This window comes from Sorex araneus, chromosome 3 (assembly GCF_027595985.1).
Source record: "Sorex araneus isolate mSorAra2 chromosome 3, mSorAra2.pri, whole genome shotgun sequence".
Classification (NCBI taxonomy): Eukaryota; Metazoa; Chordata; class Mammalia; order Eulipotyphla; family Soricidae; genus Sorex; species Sorex araneus.
Genome location: NC_073304.1, coordinates 192,530,971 through 192,542,280, shown reverse-complemented (window position 1 = coordinate 192,542,280; position 11,310 = coordinate 192,530,971). Strand labels below are relative to the sequence as shown.

The window sequence follows — 11,310 nt, the reverse complement described above, 5'->3', positions numbered from 1 at the left end:
GGTCGAAGTCAGCCAGCATTTGTGATGCTTGGCTGATATTTGGTGTTATGAGAATGATGTCATCAGCAAGCGGAGGTGGTATAGTTGCCAACCATCTACCTTTACTCCCATTCTTTCCCATTCCAGTTGTCGAATAATGTTCTTGAGGGTGGCACTGAAGAGTTTTGGTGAAATGGTGTCGCCCTGCCGAACCCCTCACTTTACGTCGATGATCACTTCTTTGTAGAATGGTGAGATCCTGGTGGTGAATCTGTAATATAGCTCACGGAGGATCCTGAGCTTTGAACACTGTTTGGCTAGGGCTTCAATGACCGCTTCAGTCTCAACAGAATTAAAGGCTTTCTTTAAATCAATGAACGTTAGACAGAGCAGCATCTTGAACTCTCAAGAAACTCAATGAGCTTGGTCACCGTGTGCATATGGTCGATCGTGCTGAATCCTTTTCGGAACCTGGCTTGCTCACATGGTTGTCCTTCATCTAGTGTTCTGCCTATTCTATTCAGGATGACTTGAGTGAATAACTTGTAGACGATAGACAGCAGGCAGATCGGGCGATAGTTGCCTATGTCGTGGATGTCTCCCTTCTTGTTTAACAGAACGATCCTGCTGATTTTCCATGGGGACGGAACCTTGCATTCAGAGAGGTAGCATGTGAAGAGCCACGCCGGTGTATTGACGAGTACTGGTGGCAGATTTTTCAGGTGTTTGGGTCTGACCTTGTCTGGACCGGGTTCTGTACGCTTCTTTACCGACAAAATGGCGTGTCGGATTTCAGAAGGGAGAACACTGGGAATGACATATCCATCCTGCAGAATTTGGTATGTGGGCAGGTGGACGTGGCTATCAAAGAGATCTGAGTAGAAGTCATGGATAACCTTTTCCATTGTCCTTCTGGAGGATGTGATAGATCCATCAGGACATCGGAGGGCAGTCATCTTGGTCTTATAGTTGGTGAAGGACAGGTGGGTGTTGAGAATACTTTTCCCGGCTTCTGCTGCATTGGCCAACACTGCTGCTCTTCTCCCTTTGAGGTCTTCCTTTATCGCTTCTCTGCACAGCTTTGTGAGCTCGGACATTATCTTGTGATTTCCTGAGGCTTGTGACAGACCACGTTGGCGAATGAGCTCGAGAGTTTCTGAAGACAGGCGACTTTTTGTGGCTTTCTCTCTCTCTGTATTCCTCGCACAATCATGGAGGTGCTGAACCAGTCGATTGTATACCTCGTCGATGTTGTCAACGATGGCATCTTCCCATATTGCTGCAGTAGTGCCAAAAGAGCTCCAAATTGGTGTTCGTTCTGGGAGTTCTCTTCTTAAACTTTGCAGCCCTTTCTCCCCGCTCTGTGAAGTAGAATTTCATACGAAGGAGATGTTGGTTTGATCCTGTTTGGAATTTTGGGACAATAGCAACATCGGTTAGGCAAAACTGTCAATTGAATATGATGTGGTCAATTTCATTGTAGAACTGTCCACTGGGAGACTCCCATGTCCAGCATTTAGATTCGGCCTTCTGGAACTGCGAGTTACCACGGATGGTCTTGGTCAACATGATGAACTCAGTCTCTCACCCTGTTCATTCCATTCTAGGCTGTGGGTCCCAATGTGGAGTTCTTCAGGTGACCTTCTATGTCCTATCTTGGTGTTAAAGTCATCAACAATGACCTTGTAGAAGGTGTGGTCTTCTTTGTAGAACTTCTCCAGCTCCATGTAGAACTTCTCAATTTCTTCTTCGTCGTAGTTGGATGCTGGTGTGTAGACGACAAAGATAAATCAAGAAAAAAAAACCAGGAAAACCAAGAATATTTATTGATAAGTAATCACTTAAAATAATCATTTTTGGGGCCGGAGCGATAGCACAGTGGGTAGGGCATTTGCCTTGCATGCGGCCGACCCGGGTTCGATCCCCGGCATCCCATATGGTCCCCCAAGCACCGTCAGGAGTAATTCTTGAGTGCAACGCCAGGAATAACCTCTGAGCATCGCTGGGTGTGACCCAAAAAGCAAAAAGAAAAAAAAATAATCATTTTTTAAACTTTATTATACACAAAGTTATTTACAGTACAGTTGTTCCAGGTATTCAAGATTCCAGCACCAGTCCCACCACAAATGTGCCCTTCCCTCCAATATCCCTGGTTTCCTGTACATGCCCTAAGCCTGCCCCCTTAGCAGGCACTAATTAATTTACTTTCTTTTTTTTTTTTTGCTTTTTGGGTCACACCTCGTGATGCACAGGGGTTACTCCTGGCTCTGTACTCAGGAATTATCCCTGGCAGTGCTCGAGGACCATATGGGATGCTGGGAATCGAACCCGGGTCGGCCGCGTGCAAGGCAAACACCCTACCCGCTGTGCTATTGCTCCAGCCCCTAATTAATTTACTTTTTATTGCTTATCACAACATCAGCCTCCTCATGGTGTTGCTAAAGTCATGGCCTGAGGATTGCTGAGCTGTTAGGTGTCAGCTGGGTCCTCTGTGTCGCTGGTCTCACTCCCTGAGCTTAGTGGGCTTCTACTCAATGTCCCCATCTCATGTTCTTGTTTCTCCTGGGCTGTCAGCTCTGGGAAGTTCGGAGAGCGGCACGACCGCCTATGTGACCATTCGCTTCAGGGACTGTGGGGACAGGATGATCAGCTGCAGGGTCTTTGTGACCTCTCTGAGATCAGTCCTGGAGCTGGGCTGTTTCTCTGGCAGGGCTGGGAGCCTAAAGTGGGTGAGGGAGCACAGAGCCTTTGGCAGGGTGGGGACTGGGTCTGTCCCCTTCTGGTCTAGGGTCCAGAGAGCTTGGCCTGGTGGAGGCTCATCAGGGACACCCCTGGCTCGCAGATGACTACTCTCAGGATCCACTTTGGGAGCATCCCCTGAGGTCCTGGTCACCCTTGAGGCTCCTACCTCCTGAGCAATGTCAGTGAGCCTCTAGTGGCAGGAGTGTTGGGGTCCCACTGGCCACTTCCAGGGACAGGAACTTCCGAGACGGAAGCTGTCCACCATAATTCTGCTAGGCCTCTGGGAACTTTCTGGTTGGATAGCAGAAAAGCAGGCCTGCCTTCCCCTTCCCACTGAACGTCTACTGCAAGCACCATGCAGTTCCCCTGTCTTCCCACACCAGACCTCAGGGCTCAAGCCCAGTATCAGCTCCGGGCCTGTGGTTCTCAGTGACTGGCAGTGGGGGGCGGGGAGGTTGCTCTACACCCCCAACAATATCTGACAGGAGCTTACATTTGCCATATAGATTTAAGTAAAAGGAAATGAGATTTAAATGTCCATCCTATGGCGAAGGCTCCTCACTGATTGAAAACACATACCATGCATGGGTGAGGTCCTGAGTTCAACCCTCCTCCCACACCACACAGAAATAAAAAGAAAAGAAGAAATCTCTGCGGAGGGTACAGCACAGGTCTAGGGGAGCAGGAGATGCTCCTCAGAAGGCCCTGGCTAAGAGAGGGATTTGCTCTCTGCACAAAGTGGGGAAGCATCAGAATATATGTGTCCAGGTGGTGGGGTGCTGAGTGGGTCTGCAAACCAGGAACCCACCTCTGGTTATCACTCAGCTCCTGGCTTCCTAGGTGACCTCAAGGTTTAATATATTTGCCCTCCTTCCCCTTCCGCCAGTCCTTTATCCACATTGACAAGGGTGGGCGGGTGGGTGAGTGTTCAGAGCCTGGCCGTGTCCTCCTCCCGGCTCCCACCTCACCTGGTGCAGCCCAGAGCAGGTTAGATGCTCTGTTCCCGTGGAGCCAGGACTCCGCGCTGAGGCAGCTTTAGCTTTTCGTGGCTCTTTAGCAACGGCGGCAAATGCTTCCTCCCAGGTCATGGAACATTCATGCATCCCGCAAATACCTGCGTCGCCCGCGCCCCGCCACCCCCTGTGTTTATGGTTTTTTTTTATTTTTTGCCTCCCGGAGATCCCAAAACTGGTTTGGGGGACTAGCGTGACGGCTCCTCTCCGCGACCGCGCAGGGCCGTCGAGGCGCGCTCCGGGAGGGAGAGCTCTCCCGGGCCGCTGGCCGTTGGCCGCTGGCCGCCCGCCCGCGCAGGTGACCGGCGCCGAGCGCGGGGCGGGGCGGGGCGGGGCGCGCCCGGGTGCCCGCGCGGCCGCCAGGGGGCATCCGGGGAGCGCCGGGCGGCGGGCCGGAGCCCAGGTAAGCGGCGGCGGGTGGGGCCGGCCCGCTCGCGGGGGCGCAGGTCCCGCGGGGCTGCACGCTCTGCGGGACGCCGGGCGCAGCGCGGGGACGGCGGGCCCGGCCCGAGTCGGGAGCCCGCGGGGCCGGGGAACGGCGGGCGCTCGGCGCGCGCGAGTCAACAAGTGGCGCGTTCAGCCCGCGCCTGCCGGGCGCACGTGCGGCCGCGGGCCAGGGCGCCTCCCCCGGACCCGGGACGCACGCGCTTCCGCCCGCCGTGCCGTGCTCAGTGGGTCCTGGGACACGGGCCACCCGGGGGAGGGTTTCTCCCGGGTCGCTGGAGGTTCCCGCCGCACCCCTCCCTGGCCGTGGCAGCAGGAGAGTCCTGCCGTGCGCTCCCTCCCCGAGTCAGGCTCGCCCCGACCGTGCCCTGGCAGGTGTGAAGAGGGGAGAGGTGCCCACCGCCGTCCTGGGGCCTCGCTGCCTTCTGCAGAAGGTGCCCATGCCAGTGCGGCCTGCGCAGACACCTCCTGTGGGGCTGCACTTGGGGTTCTGCTGGGAGGGCTGCGCCGGACTTGCAGGACCTGATTTCCCTCTGGGGGTGGACTGGAATGCCCCTTTGGCCTGGGGACAGGGGAGTGCCGGAACGCATGCCCCGCGAGTCCGAACCCCGGGCGAATGGGCCCTGTCTGCACAGCGGGCTTCTTGGGAACCTTCGCCCCTCCCAGCATGAGGGCAGGAAAATAGGAGGCCGACGGACGCCCCGGGAAGGGCACCGCAGCCCACCACTCTCCTGCCTCTCCGGAGAGCCCGGCCCTAACCAGGCGTGTCCCCGCGCTCTCTCCTGAAACTCAGCCCCTTGGCGACAGTCTTTGGGGCGAAGCCAGGCCCAGAGCCGCCAGCCAGCTTCCTTTCCTCATTCCTCTCCCCGTTTCCCCACAAGAGCTCTGCACCTGCTGCCAGCCCCTGCCCCCATTCTCTGCAGCCCGCTGCTGCCCTGCTGAAGCTGCTGTTGTGAAAGTCGTGCCGTGCCCATTAGGTCCCCCTCTGCCCGCTTCTGCAGAGAAGCGCCCACTGGGGGCCCACGTCCTCCCTTCTCTCCGGCTCGCCCAGGGCTGGATTCTCTCCTGGCTCCCTTCGTTCTTTTCCAGGCGCTTCTTCCCCCGTCGCACCGCTGGTCCCTGAGTCCCTTGCCTCTTCCGTGGTGTTCTGGAGGCAACCTCAGGGCTCCAGTGTCTTGGCTTAATGCTCAGAGGCCCAAGGGCTGGTTTCTTGGATGCCAGACTCCCCTCACCGGCCCCGCAGGTGGAGTCCCCGCCCCTGTCAATCACGCCTCTTTCAGTTGCTGTGACCTCGGGCCCGGCAATCAAGTATGGCCACGCCCCTTCCAGCAGGTCGATCCGCCCCTTCCTCTGTTTGGCCCCGCCCCTCACCTGGTGTGACTCCGCCCCCGTCGACTGGTGTCCTGGCCTTAGTCTAAATTGAAGGCCTCCACTGCTTTTACCTCTGGCTGACTCCCTTCCTGGAGAAACCCCTAGGGTTTGGTTGTTTCCCTCCGCCCGAAGGCACCCATTGTCACTTGGCTTTATAGAAACGCTTTCTAGCCTAGGGATTTTTCCCTTCCATAGTGCAGTGGATAAGGCATTTGCCTTGCACGTGGCTGACCCAGGTTCCTTCGTCCCTCTCGGAGAGCCTGGCACGTATCCCGCCCACATGGCAGAGCCTGTGTATTCGATATGCCAAAAACAGTAACAAGTCTCACAATGGAGATGTTACTGGTGCCCGCTTGAGCAAATCGATGAGAAACGGGATGACAGGGACAGTGACAGTCAGACCTTTGGTATTCAACTCCAGTGCTCTTTGCCTAGTGACAGTGACAGTTAGACCTCTAGCTTTTGGGACTCAACTCCAGTGCTCTTTGCCTAGTGACAGTGACAGTCAGACCTCTAGCTTTTGGGACTCAACTCCAGTGCTCTTTGCCCTTCCCTGGGGCCTTTTCCTGGCCTTCTCATTCCACCCTGCCCCTGGGATGCTGTCTGGGCTCCCTAGTGGCGCTCAGTGAAGGAGTTCCCTGGCCTAGACCTCCAAGAACACCTCCCCTCCATATCATTTTTTGGGGTCTAGTCACAGCCCACCACCCAACTGTACCAGCCTGTGGTGCCTTCTCACTGGTGCTTGCAGATGGTTTGTGTGTGTGTGTGTGTGTGTGTGTGTGCGCGCGCCGTTTGACAGTCTCTTCACTGCTGTTGGGCGGCAGTTGTCTGGCTGTGATCAGGCTGTGATCATGGGTGCTGTTTGGGGTGGGGGTGCACAGTAGGGTGCTGGTGGTGCCAGAGCGGGCAGGCTGGCTGCTGATTGTCTTCATCGCTGGGGAGCACCCATGGAGGCCCACTTGTAGGTGGGCAGAGCCAGGGCCAGCTCCAGGCTTGGCCCTGGAGCTGTATTCTCATACAGGAATTTTTCCTGGGCTAATGATGTTGGGGAGGGAGCAAATGGCCTCTGGGTGAGTTCTGGCCCCAGACCTTGTGACCTGGTTCCTGGCTGGTACCGAGCCCAGCTGGTGGGGTAGGACTCTGCTGAGCTCAAGCCAAGGACGTTGTCACAACAGATGATAATGGTGGCACCTGTGACATCCACCGGGGAAGACATTTGAAGCAGGCAGAGTGTATGTCTGAAATGAGAGGTTTTTTTGGGGGGGGTGAAGAGCCCCACTGGGGTGCTGGGTCGTTTGTGCCCTTCCTGACACTGCCAATCTTTGGTCCCTTCCTCCACCCCCAGAGTAACCCTTCACCCAAGTTTCTTTCAGGGCAGGGACTGTCCTTCCCCTTCCCCCCACAGGTCACTGTCTTAGGAAAATGAACTCCCGCTGGCAAATGCTGTCGCCATGGCAACCAGGAGTGTGCGCAGCCCTCGGGCTCTTGTCAAGGGGCTCCCTGGAAAAAAAATGCGACACTCCAGCTGACTCTTTTTGCATGGACAGTAAGGAAAGCAGCAATTCTTGGGCACTTGTCTCCAGGCTGCTGGCATGCCATTAACGACCTGCAGACCGTGCCCTGATGTGGGTCACAGTTTGAGTGAAATCCAGTGCCCCAGCGGGGAGAGGGGCAGGAGCTGATGTCTCCCGAACCCTTGATGACTGCAGAGGGTGAGGGGGCTGGTCAGGCCCCACCCCAACTGTCTCCCTCGTCTCCCTCGTGGGAGGGCCTTGCTCCTGTGGGCAGGGCGCCCGAGCAGGGCAGGGCGTGTGGGAGTTTGGAAGGACAGGGTGTCTTTGGCAGTGACCGATGCTACTGATGCTGGCAAGTGCCTACTGTGTGTGTGTGCAGGCAGGGGCTTCTCGTAGTCTCTTGCCAGATGAAGTTGGCAGTAGTGGCATTGCTCCATCCTGCAGGGATGCACACCCAGAGAGGCTAAGTGCTTGCCCAAGGCCACACAGCAAGTGTGCAGCTCGGGTTGGACGGTCTCTTTGGACAGGGTGACTCCTGCAGCCCCTCCCACTTCCTTGGTACTGTATGGGGTAGGGAAGGTTGGTGGTCAGTGTCTGAAGGGTGGAAGGCTGGATTCAGGAGGGTGGTAGCTTAGGTTTCTTAAGACTTGAGGCTTACGGCTGTAGTTTTCAATTGTTTATATCTTCTTTTTGTTTTGGGTTTTTTTTTGGGGGGGGTTGGTTGAAGACACACCCAGCAGTATTTGGGGGTTATTCCTCGCTCCATGCTCAGCAGTGACCCCTGGTGGTGCTGAAGGGAACCACTGTGGTACCCCGGATTCCAGTCCCAGTGGTGACGGACATAGTCTCATATAGGGCATGCCCCTTATCTGTCACCTCTCCTCTCTCCATCCCTCAGCTTGTTCTGTCTCAGAGTGGGCAGAAAGTGGTGGTGGAAAGGCTTGTCCTGCGCTGTTCATAAAGCAGCACAATTTATAACAGGCAACAAACCGGGACTCACCCAGTGGTGCTCTGAGGGAGGTGGGCCGAGCTACCAGGGGTCGTGCACGCGATGAGTATATAGGCGGCAGAGAGAAGGAGCATCCCCAGCTGCTCAGAGCTGCACGGAGGAGTCGAAGTATTGAGTGGCAGAGATGACGACAAACAGCATGTGCTGAGGGACCCCATTTCTGTACAGTGCAGGCAAGGTGGGACGGTCGAGGTGTTCAGCCCAGGGAGTGGGTCCTCAGAGGCATGGCGAGGGTTCTGGCTGGTAGTACTCGGTTTCTTTCTCTGGGTCTTCATCACTCCATGACTTTCCCTTGCCAGCGTGCATTATTTTTGCTGCACACTTCTTCCTGGGTCCTGGGTGTGTCATTGTGGGGTGCCCCTGACCCCAGTTTGTGAAACTAAATTGTCACTCCCTGATAAGAGGCATAGCACAGCGGGTAGGGTGTTTGCCTTACATGCAGCCGACCCGGGTTTGATTCCTCTGTCCCGACTCGGAGAGCCCGGCAAGCTACCGAGAGTATCTCACCCACACGGCAGAGCCTGGCAAGCTCCCCGTGGCGTATTCGATATGCCAAAAACAGTAACAGCAAGTCTCACAATGGAGACATTACTGGTGCCCGCTTGAGCAAATTGATGAACAATGGGGTGACAGTGACAGTGATAAGAGGCCACAGCTTTGATTCTGGAGTCTTGGGGTTCTCACGACAGCAGGGAGCGGGCTGATGAGGAGTTTCCCTTATGCACGGGGAGTGGGAGGTTTGGAGCGTATGGTTCTGAGGCTGTGGATTGGGGTCAGCTCTGGGGGTCCTCCGGTTCTCCTTCTAATTGCTGAGTTTGGGGAGAGCTAGCTAAACCCGGAAAGGCTGACAAGTGGCCTCGCTCACGGCTGACATGCCCCGGGGGCTATAAAGGGAGGGGAGGTATATCACCTTCATAGTGTGTGTGTGTCTGTGAGTGTGTGTGTGTGTGTGTGTGTGTGTGTGTGTGTGTGTGTTGGGGAGGGGGTCAGATTGACATGGAGTTGCTGCAGAATCCAGGTAGGGCTGTGACCCTCGACACTGACACCCTCAGCTCGGTAAAAGCTAAGAGATTCCTACGCCCCCCGCAAGGACCCCCCCCCAACAGCATTTTCAGGAGTGCACCAGCTTGGCACCGAGTCAGCAGCATGGGGTGGGGGGGAGCAGCCCCTCCTTTCACATGGCAGTTATATGCTGCTAAAAATACCCGAGCACCTTATATAAGGCCACAGCGGCGTAGTTGGCACCTTATGTAAAAGCACTTACTATACCATGGGCAATTAATTGATTGGGTGTCGCAGTGACTGTGTGGGCCTGGTGTGAAATTGGAGAACGGGGAGCGGTCCTTAGGGTCCAGCCCTGCCCGCCCCAGGCAGCTGTGCTCAGGCCTCATTTGCATGTGAGCACACTCTCAGCTCAGATCTGCTCTGTGCAGGCCATTGAGTGGACACTGGAGCTGGGACAGCTTTCCTCTGGCTCAGCCCCCGGCCCCTCCTGCAGGGGAGAGTGTCTCTGGATGCAGTCTTAGGCTTAAGAAAGACCTCCGGGTCAAGAGGCCTTTCACAGGAGGCCAGGACAGGGGCCCACTTGCCTGGCACTGCCAGAGACCGGGGCAGTGTGTTGGGTGCTGAGGAAGAAGAGCACCAGAGCCAACCCAGGCAGAGATGACCCCCAGCAGCCATCCTGCTAGGATGAAACTAATTATATAGGGATCTGGTTTCTAAATCAGTGGGCTCAGAGGCTTGGAAGGAGATAGCAACTCGGCAGAACTTGATCAAATTAAAGATGTGTCTGCCAGGCCGGAGTGATAGTCCAGTGGGTAGAGCATTGCACACAGCCAGCTCGGGTTTGATTCCTGCCACCCCATATTGTCCCTGAGCACAGTCAGGAGGAATTCCTGAGTGCAGAGTCAAGAGTGACCCCTGAGCATCTCCAGGTATGCTGCCCCCATTACCCATCCCCTGCCCCCCTAAAAAAAAAAAAATTCATGTTAACTATGTGGAAAAATTTAGCAAATACGAAGAAGCACAAAAGAACATAGAAATGTTTTTATGCTTTTCAGCCTCAGCGATTACTCAGAGATTACCTAATGATTAAAAATGAAGGTCATCCTACAGAAATGATTTTATGCATGTATTTTATTTAGCATATTTAATTACCCATAAGCATTGCTTGGCATCTATCTATCTATCTATCTATGCACACACATATAATGGGCTTCCCCTCTCAGTTTTTTATCTTTTGTGTTTGGGGCCACACCCACGAATGCTCAGGGCTTACTCCTGGCTCTGCACTCAGGGATCACTCCTGGTGGGGCTTGGGCGACCATCTGGGAAGCCAGGGCTCAAACCCAGATTGGCCACTTGCAAGGCAAGCACGCTACCCACTGTACTATTGCTCCAGCCCCTTCCCCTTCAGTGTTTTTGCTTATCTTCCTTTTGCTGTTGTTATTTGGGGGCCTCCCCAGCAGTGTTGGGGGCCATCACGGGGAGGTGGTGAGTCTGGGGCTGGAACCTGGGGCCTGCTGTGTGCCTTTCTGTGCTCAGCCCTTTGAGCCATCTCCCTGGCCTCTATTATTATTGGTAAATGTGGAATCGTAGAAAAGTCTGTCATGTGTACATGGTATTGGGAGGTGACCGTTAGTGTTTTCCCCTGTTTCTACATAACAGGCCTAATCCGCAGTGGGGTCGGGTTTTGCACTGAGGTTGAGGCTGAGGGACCTTCAAGGCAGGCCCAGTGTCTGAGAGGAGGTCTGGAGGAGAGCAGGCTTACATGCATCTTCACCTCTCACACACACACAGACACACAGACACACACACTCTGCAGGCTTACATGCATCTTCACCTCTCTCACACACATAGACACACAGACAGACAGACACACACAGACACACACACACACACTGCACGTAGGTCACGCGAGGACATCACAAGCACGCCAGGCAGGGAAGTCTGACCCGGCAGGCGAGTCGGCCAGCCCCTTGATTTTGAACTGTGAGAAATGAATTACTTCTGCTGTTGAAGTGCCCGGCTGTGTTAGCAGCCTGAGCTAAAACAGAGGCCACGCTCACAGTCCTTCCCTTTCATGCCCGCTTCCTCCCCTTTGAAAGCATTTCCCCACCGTTTGGGCGGGTGAAGATCCACCTGCTTCTCCTTGTGATCCTGTTGCTTTTCCGTTCAGGCCTCTCTTGGATTTCTTTTGATCTGTCTTTTGGTAACTGAGGTAAGACCCCTGTTTTAT

At 55.1% G+C, this 11,310-nt stretch overlaps 1 protein-coding gene across 1 annotated transcript in view; it reads left to right on the top strand.

The window, feature by feature from the left end:
- The first annotated feature begins 4,104 nt into the window (after window positions 1–4,104).
- The window catches only part of RPH3AL (rabphilin 3A like (without C2 domains)), a 135,486-nt gene continuing 128,280 nt past the window's right edge, over window positions 4,105–11,310 (top strand). The window contains exon 1 of the mRNA XM_055130324.1: window positions 4,105–4,137. The gene's annotated coding sequence lies outside the window, so the exon portion shown is untranslated. The remainder of the gene's footprint in view (window positions 4,138–11,310) is intronic.